Source organism: Arvicanthis niloticus, unplaced genomic scaffold (assembly GCF_011762505.2).
Source record: "Arvicanthis niloticus isolate mArvNil1 unplaced genomic scaffold, mArvNil1.pat.X pat_scaffold_304_arrow_ctg1, whole genome shotgun sequence".
Taxonomy (NCBI): Eukaryota; Metazoa; Chordata; class Mammalia; order Rodentia; family Muridae; genus Arvicanthis; species Arvicanthis niloticus.
The window spans coordinates 34,985-46,153 of NW_023045961.1; positions in this window are offsets into that span (position 1 = coordinate 34,985).

Sequence of the window (11,169 nt, forward strand, 5' to 3'; positions counted from 1 at the left end):
GTCATCCTGCCATGTGGTTTTTTCCCTTTATTGGGTCAGGAAATGGCCTTGCAATGGAACTCAGACCTCTTTAGCCTCCTCCCATAGTTCTCTTCAGACAGAAGAAGTAAAGGCTAAAATAGTGTTACAAAAGTCATTATCCGTGCTGGGTTTGTATTGCTACATTTAAAGAAAGATTAATTGGCAGATGCATCTCTTCTGTTTTTTTAAAGATCTGTTTTTATTTTCTGGGTCGGGGTGTTTTGGCCACATGTGTGCATTGCCTAAGGAAGCCAGTAGAGGGCAGAAGACACCTGGACTGGAGTTACAGATGTCTTGTGAGCCACCATGTGAGTGCTGGGAATAGAATCCAGGTCCTCTTCGAAGAGCAGACAGGTGCTCATAGCATCTGGCCAACTCTCCAGGCCGAGCATCTTAACCATTTTGGTACATCTTAACCATTTGGGCGAGCAGTCATTCCCTGTAGAATTTAGAATGCTGGGCCAGAGGAAGGGGCAAGTGAAGGCAGCTTCCAGATTTTAGACAACTTTCTAAAAAGAGACCCATCACCCCAATTTTAGGGTAAGAAAATGTGTTGGAAAGGTGGCTGTGCCCAAGTCACATAACTGCCTGTCCCCAGAGGTGGCTTCACAATTGTACCTGTACAATTACACATGTAGTTTGTTTTGTTTTTTGGTTTTTTCGAGACAGGGTTTCTCTGTGTAGCCCTGGCTGTCCTGGAACTCACTCTGTAGACCAGGCTGGCCTCGAACTCAGAAATCCGCCTGCCTCTGCCTCCCAAGTATTGGGATTAAAGGCGTGCGCCACCACCACCCGGCATGTAGTTTGTTTTTATTCCTTTAAAAAGATTTCATTTTAAGAGTGTGTGTGTGTGTACACATCCTGAGGTTATCAGATTCTTCTGGAGCTGGACTTACAGGTTGCTAGGTTGTTATTAATTACGTGATGTGGACATTGGAACTTGGGTCCTCCACAAGGGCAGCACACACTCCTTTGTTTGCTTCTTTTGGTTTGTTTTTGAGACAGAGTCTCATTGTGTAGCTCTAGCTGCCCTGTACCTCACTCTGTAGACCAGGCTGGTCTTGAACTCAGAGACCTGCCTGCCTCTGCCTCCCGAGTTCTGGGATTAAAGGTGTGCAATACTATGCCCAGCGAATCCACACTATTCATGCTGAATCATCTCTCCAGCTCCTCTTTTAAAAATATTTATTGATTCATTTATTTATTACATGTGTGTGCATGCATGCATTCGAGTATGTTGGTTTTTGTGTGGTGGTCAGAAAGATAACCTGTGAGAGTCTACAATATGGGTCCTAGGAATTGAACTCAGGTCATTAGGATTGATGACAAGTACTTTAACATGCTGAACCATCTCACTGTCTCTAATTTAATTTATTTTATCTTTTTGAGACAGAGTCTCTCTAATAGCCTTGTCCCCAGTTTAACTATTTATTTATTTTTAAACTCTGTATTGGTTCCTTGTGAGTTTCACATCATGCACCCCAGTCCCACTCATCTTCCTGTTCCCACATATCTGCCTTCTGCCCTTACAACCACCCCACCCAAAGAAAGTAGAAACACACAAACAAACAAAAAAAATAAACACAACAAAGCAAAGCATAGAAAACATCTCACCGTGGAAACCGTAGTGTGTCACAGTGTCCCACAGTAGACCCCTCTGTCCACACATCTTCATTTGCAAATGTTCATTGCCGTGAATCATTGAACCGGTTTGAGGTCTCTGGCTTCTGTCACACTGTCGATATTGGGTCCTCACCGGGACTCTTGGTTATCCTGTTGTTGCCCTGTGTCATGGAGAGCCTTCGGCTTTGGGTCAGCAGGACTGACCTTTCACTCTGTCCAACAGTTCACAGATGTTGTAGATTTTGGGGTGGGCCAACACAAAGCTCTGGATCTGGATCTGGGTCTGGGTGGTAGCTGAGCTGGTCAGCCTGCTGGATCGCCTGCCTTCCCACCACCAGGGTGAGCTCTCCAGCACTGCTCTGGCTAGGCCCCCCAGGGCCGCCATCAGCAGGAGGCAGGGTCAGCTCTCTCACTCTCATGCCTCCAGGGCAGGCTCACTTCCACCCATGCCTCCTCAGCTAGTCTCACTGCGCTGCCCAGTCAAGGCATGGGGCCCACTCTCCCAAGTGCTGCAGATGGGTCAACTTTCCCTCTCACTCCTTTGGAGTCCGCTTACCCATGCCTCTTCCACCAGGGACAGCTCTATTGTGCTGTCCAGGAGAAGGTACAGGGCCATTTTCCTGAGTGCCACAGTCAGTGAGGAGCAGGGCCAGCTCACCGGTTCTCATGAGGAGCCAGGCAACTGAGGGCATCACCCTCGTGCCCAAGCCACTTCATGTCAGATGAGTGGTGGAACCAGCTCATCTGCTCTCATGACCCCAGGGTCAGCTCTCCTGACTGCTTCAGGTGGAGAGGGGTGAGGGGGAAGGGAGCCTCGCCTCCCCATCTGCACCATCTCACAGCAGACAGGTGGTGGGGTCAGGTCTCTCACATTCATGCTCTGTGGCTGACTCATGTGTGCCTCTGCCACCAGGGCCAGCAGCTCCACTGTGCTGCCCCGGCAAGGTGCAGGGCCAAGTGGGATCAGTTCTCCAGCTTGCTGAAGCCAGTAAGGGGCGGGGCCAATGGGGCCTTGGCCGTTTATGTGGTCCCAGGTGGCTGCTCCGACCAGTGCCGTTCCCATGATCTCCAGTGGTAATATTGACACCAACCCCTCCTGCTGCATGGCCCTCAGTGGCAGCCCAGGCTGGAATTTCTCCAAGGCCTCAGGTGCCTGGGCTGACCACTCACAACAGGCTAGTCCTTTCCACCCTCAAGTCTCCAATTCCATCTCTCTTTATAATGCTCAACCTGCTCCACCTCTCTCTCTCTCTCTCCCATCTGTCCACTACACACTTATACATTGTAGTGGCTCCTGCGCAGGTGGGCTATGTGGCTGGTGGGTCTCTGGGTGACTTCCTCCACCCTTGCAGCATGGCATGGTGGCAGGGGGCCTCTAGGTGTCTACAAACTGCCTGTGTGGCATGGTGATGGATGGGTCTATGGATTTCTTCCATGTCCAAAGTTGCCTGGTGGCAGAGGTCCTCTGTGAGTCTACTGGCCTGCCCATGCTGGGTGGTAGCAGGCAGGACTCGGACTTCTCTCCTCACCTGTGCTGTCCCCAGTTTATTTTTAATGTGACATAAAGACAGTTTTATTGAGATATGATTCTAGTTGGGTGTGGTCGAACATTCTGTAATACTGAGACGGCCTAGGCAAGAGTGCCAAAGGTCAAGGTGTGACCTACATAGCAAGCACTAGGCTGGCACACGGTATATAGCTGGTGCTAGGCTAGTACACGGTGCATAGCAAGACTTGTCTCAACAAAAAACACCCCCAAAGAAACAAAAAAAGAGGTCTGATTCTCTCAGCATAACATTCACTCATGTAAAGTCTACAATCCAGCCTGGAGTGGTGCCATGTATTTATCCTTGGGAGACTGCAGCAGGAGGATTGCTGCAAGTCTGAGGCCAGCCTGGGCTCCACAGCACTCGCTTGGTCAGCCGGGACAACACAGTGAGACCCTGTTTTAGAAATTAATAAATCGGACTGGGTGGGGACACAGCTTGGCTGGTAGAATGCTCCTCTGTGCAGGACATTCCACGCAATGCTACTTCCTCCAGGAATCTCATGTTGGAAAAAGGACAAGGTGCCAGCCAGAGGGGAAACTTCCCTTACTGGAAAGAGATTTCACACAGTTCTAACTGCTTGTCCAACCACCTTGCAGAATGAGACTGGAGCCCAGACAATGAAGTGTTAATGGTGGGTGCAACTTGAGCTGGATTGCTGAGGTGTGACTATCCCGGGCCCTCTGTTTAAACTGTAATCTCATGTTAGGACAGACTGACTGGCATGGGTCACTGGAGCCCTGTCCCTTTGCCCAGTGTGTCCTCACCAAGCAGATCTCCCCTTTCTGCTTTTTACTGTTAATTGGGCTTCTTAAGGATGGATGGCCAAACATGGCTTTTTTGGTACACAGTGTACAAGTCTGTAAGGAGTGGGTCGAGCCTGTGACGAAGTACTCAGGAGGTGGAGGCAGGAAGATCAGAAGTTCAGGGCTGTCGTCCACGACTGCACAAGGACGGTGAGGCCAGCCTGGGCTACACATGCCCTTGTCTCAAAAACTAAAAAGAGAGAAGGAAAGAAAAGTCATGGCTTTCGAGTTAGGAGTCAAGAAGCCGGCTACCTCAGCAATGGAAGTCTTGGTGTGTCTTTGTGTGTGTGTGTGTGTGTGTGTGTGTGTGTGTGGTTGTGGGGAGGGTTTAGTGGGAGGGTTTCTTAATGAGAAAGGCGGTGTTTAGGCAGATATTGGCTGGGGGGGGGGAGCAGGGTAGAAAGAAAAAGCTGTTGCGGGTTTAGCAGGGGAAGTGTCAGCCTTGCGTTTCGGGAGGGGCTTCTGGGGTGTACAAGTCCATAGCTTTTTAAAAGGGGATGGCCATGGGTCCTGGCTCCTTCATGCCTCCTGCTTCTTCTTTCCCCTGGCTTCAGACTGTCCTTTTGAGGTTGTGAAATACCACTTTCTTTTTAACACAGGTGATCCTGGGCCTTGCCTAGCCAAGGAAAACCTTGGCTGGGTTTTTTTTTTTTTTTTTTTTTTTTTTTTTTTTTTTTTTTTTTTATCAAAAGGAATTTATCTTATCATTGAGCAAGCCATTTGAAAAAGGGGTCACTGATGAATGACCATGGAATTTCAAGTTCTAAGACAGTGCGCTTATGATACTTCCTCCTTCCTCAAAAATGAGTGTGTTACCAGGGATACCAGGGCTGGGCCCCACCACTGACTATGTGGGAGGGAATCCATTCTCAATGGTTTCCGAGCTTGCTGACAGCTAACTAGCTAAGGACTTCGGGTGGTTAGATAAGGGACCAATCACTCACCTGGAAAGCTGCCGGGAGCAGCAGAGGCAGACCAAGTCTCAGAAGCAAGAACTGGGGCCAGGTGGGTGGGGAGAAGTAACTTCAGGCCATGTCAAGCCTGTGAGCTAACGCTCCAGAGACAATGGTGAGTTTCTGTCTGTCACTCCCTCCACACATCAAGTAGCAGGTAACAGGTTGGCAGGTGTTTGGTAACCCTCCTTTTGGGGGTCCATGTGAGGGTGCTACACTCTTCACTGGCCTGGTGTGTTGGGCCTGCTTTTTATGTTAAGGTTTGTATTGCAAACCACCCTGCCACATACCTGTGGTACCTCTCCCATGCAGATGTAAGACATTTATCAGTCTGTGCCTCATGGTTGGTACTAGATAGGTTGTGGTTTCAATCTGCACAACCAGATCTTTGGGCCTCTGAATTTTGCATTCAGAATGGAATCACATGTGGGGCTTGTAAAACCGGAGTCTCTGGGGAATGGCCTGATTAACATAAGCACTGTCTCACCCTGGGAGGGACAGAGGGCATAGCCAGGCTACAGCCAAGCTCTACTTCCCTCCTCTGCCTTCTCTTTCTTTAGTTTTGGTTTCTGTTTTCTTTAGTTTTGTGTCTGGTGCTTGCAATTAATCCTAGAGCCTTGTGCATATGGAGTATGAGCTGCCCCAGACCTGCAGCATCTGATTTACAAACGTTTTAAACATTTTTTCTTAAGCACAAAAGAAAACCCCAAACAAAACTCAAGAATATTTGGTCACTTGTATTCTGCTTTACAGTAAACAAAGAGAGCAGTGTTATGTTCTCTAATTAGATCACCGAAGTGAACCACAGGCTTCTCAGAACTGTGGTTACCATCTAAAAAGACCTGTTGAAGAGTTGAAATTTAGTGAAGTGTGTGTGTGTGTGTGTGTGCATGCCTGTGTGTCCATGAGTGCAGGTGAACTCCCAGGCCAGGGGCATTAGATCCTTTGGAGCTGCATCACAGGCAGCTTGCTGAGAGCCTCCTACTGAGGATGCTGGGAATTGAACGTGGGTCTTCTACAAGAGTACTATGTGTGCTTGACCCCAGAACCAGCCCTCTAGCCCCATCACCTTATCTTGAGACAGAGTCTTTTCACTGAACCCGAAGCTGAAGCTTGTCATTCTGTTAGACTGACTGAATGGTCCAAGGTCAGGCCTCAGGACCAGCCTGCCTCTGCATCCCCAGAGCTCCAGTGCAAGTGTTACTGGCTTTTACATGGGTATTGTGGATCTGAACTCAGGGCCACCAGTGCTTGTACAGCTAACAGTTTACCCACTGACACACTTCTCTTTTTTAGAAAGATAAAATAATTAAAAAAAGATTTTGTAGTTTTTGTTTGTTTGTTTGTTTTTGTTTTGTTTTGTTTTTTCGAGACAGGGTTTCTCTCTGTAGTCCTGGCTGTCCTGGAACTCTGTAGACCAGGCTGGCCTCGAACTCAGAAATCCACCTGCCTCTGCCTCCCAAGTGCTGGGATTAAAGACATGTGCCACCACTGCCTGGCCAATTTTGTACTTTTTAATATATGTGGCACTTTTTTGAGAAATGGTTATAATTTTTTTTTTTTTTTTTTTTTTTGCTTTGTTTTGTCTTTTTGAGACAGGGTTTCTCTGTGTAGCCCTGGCTGTCCTGGAACTCAATATGTAGACGAGGCTGGCCTAGAACTCATAGAGGTGCCTGCCTCTGCCTCTCAAGTGCTGGGATTAAAGGTGTGCGCCACCACTGCCTGGCAGGCTGTTGGGAGCTGACTTAAGCAGAAAGCGGCTAGATCAACTTTGCAGCCATCTGGAACCATATACCCTGATGAAAGACTTGGTTGTCAAAAGCCTATAACAGCTGAAGCACACTCTGATAAATATATTGTTTATCCCACACAGCTTGTTTTGCTGTTTAGTGACCTCAGCTGTGTGGTGCACGTGGTAAAGTGTTTTCACCTGTGTTCTCCTACTTGTGTATATAAATACCTCAGAATTCCCTTCAATAGGGGAGACTTGAGAAAATAGAAGAGACTGAATCACACCCTGTCTTGTCTCCATTCTTTGCGTCTCCTGCCCCAAGAGCCACACTCTCTCTTGATCAGAGCACTTAGCCCCAAAAGTGTTGAAGCAAAGTGTTGAGGCAGAATGTGGGCCTCAACAGCAGGCCCTTATGTTTCAACTGTTCTTGAGACCCTGTGCTCACTCTCCTTCTACCTCAGCCTTCTGATTAGTTAAGCTTGTATGTGCACCACCTCATCCAGCGGCCACGTAAATTCTCGAGAGCTACTAGTTGTTTATAACAAAAGAATCAAACATTAATATATTAACTTTGTTTTTCTTGTTTTGTTTTTTGAGACAGGGTTTCTCTGTGTATCCCAGGCTATCCTGGAACTCACTCTGTAGACCAGGCTAGCCTCAGACAATATATTAACTTGAGTAGCATTGGGCTTTTCCATGCTGAGGGTCTGAAGCTTCAGTAGAGGACTGGAGAACCGTTTCTCCTAGAGACATGGGATGAGGTCATCTTTTTCTGTTTCTTTGCTGTGCTCTTTGGTTTGAGCACGGGGTCCACGAGCCTCAGGTCCACTTTTTATTTATTTTTTTTTTTCTGGTTTTTCAAGACAGGGTTTCTCTGTGTAGCCCTGGCTGTCCTGGAACTCCCTCTGTAGACCAGGCTGGCCTCGAACTCAGAAATCCGCCTGCCTCTGCCTCTCAAGTGCTGGGATTAAAGGTGTGCGGCACCACCACCCGGCTCTCAGGTCCACTTTTAAGTTGGTGCACCTGCCTTGGAGGAAAAAAAAACAGCACTGCATCTGAAAACTTGACTTGTATAGACATTGTGCCCAGCATCCTTGTCCCCTGGGTCCCTCAGTAACACAGTGATACCCAGAAGTGGGAACTGAACTTAAGTCAGTCAAAAAAACCTTTAAAATTAATTGCCTGTCACATTATTAACTTTGTGGACAACACTGTATGCTCACTGCTTCGTGGGGTAGTGACTTAGAACATGAGAGTCATTACTACAAGAAATTATTAAATAAAGAGGTCTTCCGGTGTGATTCTTTTAAAAGTTAATTGGTGGATTAGGAGACGTGCTTTTGGATTATCATTTATGATTACTAATATGTAAAACATTTGAATATTGTCAAATTTGGAAAAACTGCCCAAATACTGTAGAAATATAGGAAGCAAGATTCCAGGGTACTTCACACTTGTCTGTGCAGTGCCTGGCCTTAAATACACTTTGGGCAGGTGATGGTCTTTAAGAATATTGTTTATATCAACCCTACAATGGCCTTAGAAGAGTCCTGGAGTTTGAACCTGGTCCAGACTGCAGAGGAGGTGGAGGCTTGGGTGGGGACTTGTCCCTGGTTTGCCTTCTGTGCCTACGACAGTCTCCTGCTTAGGCATCCTCATCAAAATCCATCGCTGAGAGAAGACAGAAAAGGAGCTCCAGCAGGAACCTGGAGGTAGGACTGAGGCGGGGGATGTGGAGGAACACTGAGTACTGGATCACTCTGGTTTGTTCAGTTTGCTTTCTTATAAAACCGGGGCACATCTGCCTGCCCCGGGGGTAGATCACTGACAGTAGGCTGGGGCTTCCCACAACTATCATTAATTAAGAAAATACCACACAGATTTGCCTACAGGCTGGTCTTATGAAAGCAATGCACCAGTTGGCATCCCTGATGACTAGATCATGCCACTTTGACAAAACAAACTAGCCAGGACAATGCCTGAGCTGGGGAAAGGGCAGCTGAGGGGTAGGTCTAGAGCTTGGAGAGTGGCCAGAGTGTGGGAAAGTCATATCTGGGCAGCTGAGATGTCAGAGGAAATGGCTTGGGTTGGAGGCTTAGGGACCTAGAAGACAGGGTAGGACATTGGAGACTGGCAGTGAAGGCCCTAGGCATGGGGTTGGGGTGGGGTTAGAGAGGGATCAGGTCATGAAGTTGGGAGATGGCTTTGGGGAAAAACTCTTCATGAGGGGTGAGCAAATCTGGGGAAGGGCCATAATGAGAGCAGAGCTTTCTGGATGGTGACCCAGAAGCTCATGCCCCAGAAAACCGATGTTTTGGAGTTAAGTGGGGGTGGGGGGGAAGAAGGACTTTATGCCATGGCTAAAGAATGGAGTGGAGGGGGCTTTATGCACAGCTCACCTTCTGCATTTCAGGAGTTTAGGAGGCTCCATACACAGAGCAGAAATAATGAGGGAGCGAAATGGGCTTGGAGAGAAGAATATTCCTGTCTTTTCCGGGACCAGGTGGATATCTTCTAGGAATTGGGTGTTGTTTCTTTTCCTTTCATGGTCTGTTTTTAGTCATGGTGGCTGGTAGGTGTCTGCAGTCTTAAAGGGGAGAGAGAGTAGTACTTAAAGAGTAGGCAAATCCAGGTTAAGTTAACCCTGTATTACAGTTCGAGACAGGTAGTTCTTAGTGATCAGAGTCTACATAAGAGCCAAATAGCTGACTTAAAGGTTAAGGCAGGACTGGTGATGGGCTCAGTGGATAAAGGCACTTGCCTTCAAGCCTGATGACCCGAGTTGGATCCCTGGATCCCACATAGGAGAGGACTGACTCCCCTAAGTTGTCCTCTGGCCTCCACAAGCACATCTTGGTGTGCAAACCCTCCACACTCCACACACTCACTCACTCAATCAGTCAATTGATCAATAAAATGACTTTAGAACATGGAACAAACATATATTTTGTTTTTTCTTAAATTTTTATTTTATTATGTATATGGGTATTTTGCCTGCATGTATATCTGTGAAACACTTTTGTGCTTGGTGTCCATGGAAACCAGAAGAGGGTGTCAGATCCCTTGGATCTGGAGTTACAGGTAGGTGTGAGCCACCATGTGGCTGCTGGGATTTGAACTCAAGTCCTCTGGAAGAGCAGCCAGTGTTCTTAAAAACTGAACTATCTTTCTAGCCTTTTTGTTTGTTTGTTTGTTTGGTTTTGTTTGTTTGTTGCCTGTTTTTTGTTTGTTTGTTTGTTTGTTTGTTTGGCTTTGTTTGTTTGTTTTTGAGTGCTAGAGAGGTGTCAGAGTTAACAGCACCTCCTGCTCTTCTGGAAGTCCAGAGTTCAATTTTTAGCATCCACACTGGGATGCTCATAACCATCTATATCTACAACTCCAGGCGATCTGATGCCCTCTTCTGGCCTCTGTTAGCAACTACACTCACATGCACATACCTCCCACACAGAAATAGGCATAGTTAAAAAAAGGTTAAGGCAGCAAATAGGACAGACTATGAAAACAAAAGATGTTCAGCCTTCATATCTTGTCCCAGGCACCCACTGGATATCTGCAAGGCCACTGAAGAGTCAGTGCGAGCCCCATGTGATGGCATATGCCTTTAATGCCAGCATTCTGGGAACAGAGTCTGGCCAACCTGGTGTTCTAGGAGTTCTAGGCCAGTCATGGCAACCCTGTCTTCAAACAAAAAAACCAAAGGCTGAGGAGATGGTTCAGTGGTTAAGAGCCCTGGCTACTCTTCCAGAGGACCCCAGTTCAATTTCCAGCACCCACATGGTGGCTCACACCTGCCTATACTCCAGTTCCAGGGCTTCTGACACCCTCACACAGACATACATGCAGGCAAAACAGCAATACACAGAAAAGAAAAATAAATTAACAAAACAAAAACAACCAACCAGTATCTTTTTTCTTTTTCCCCGAGACAGGGTTTCTCTGTGTAGCCCTGGCTGTCCTGGAACTCACTCTGTAGACCAGGCTGGCCTTGAACTCAGAAATCCGCCTGCCTTTGCCTCCCAAGTGCTGGGATTACAGTCGTGTGCCACCACCGCCCGGCTAACCAGCCAATTTCTAAAACAACAACAACAACAAGAATCACTGTATTTCACAGAAGTGACCTTCAAGACCATGAAAAGTAATTTAGGTAACCATCATAACACCCTGCAGAGGTGCTATTCTCTGCCAAGCATGTGACTTACAAAATAAGTCATCTTTAGGCCAGCTAAGAGCTGGTAAGCCTGGAAGGCATATTTAAGTTTGTCTTTAGGAACTTGAAGGGAGAAGGTGACTAGAAAAGGCTGTGATTCTCCTCTGACATGCTGCCTAACATCAGAGGCGACTTAGGATCTGTACTAAAAGCAGTTCATGGAATGGGATTCCCAAACCTCTTCCTCAGTAACAGTCCCTGGGTGTAGTCTAGCTTTGTAAAGTGGCCAAGCGTTAGGGTCTGGTTGTTGGACAAGGACTTGGGCTTGGGTATGGAGGAG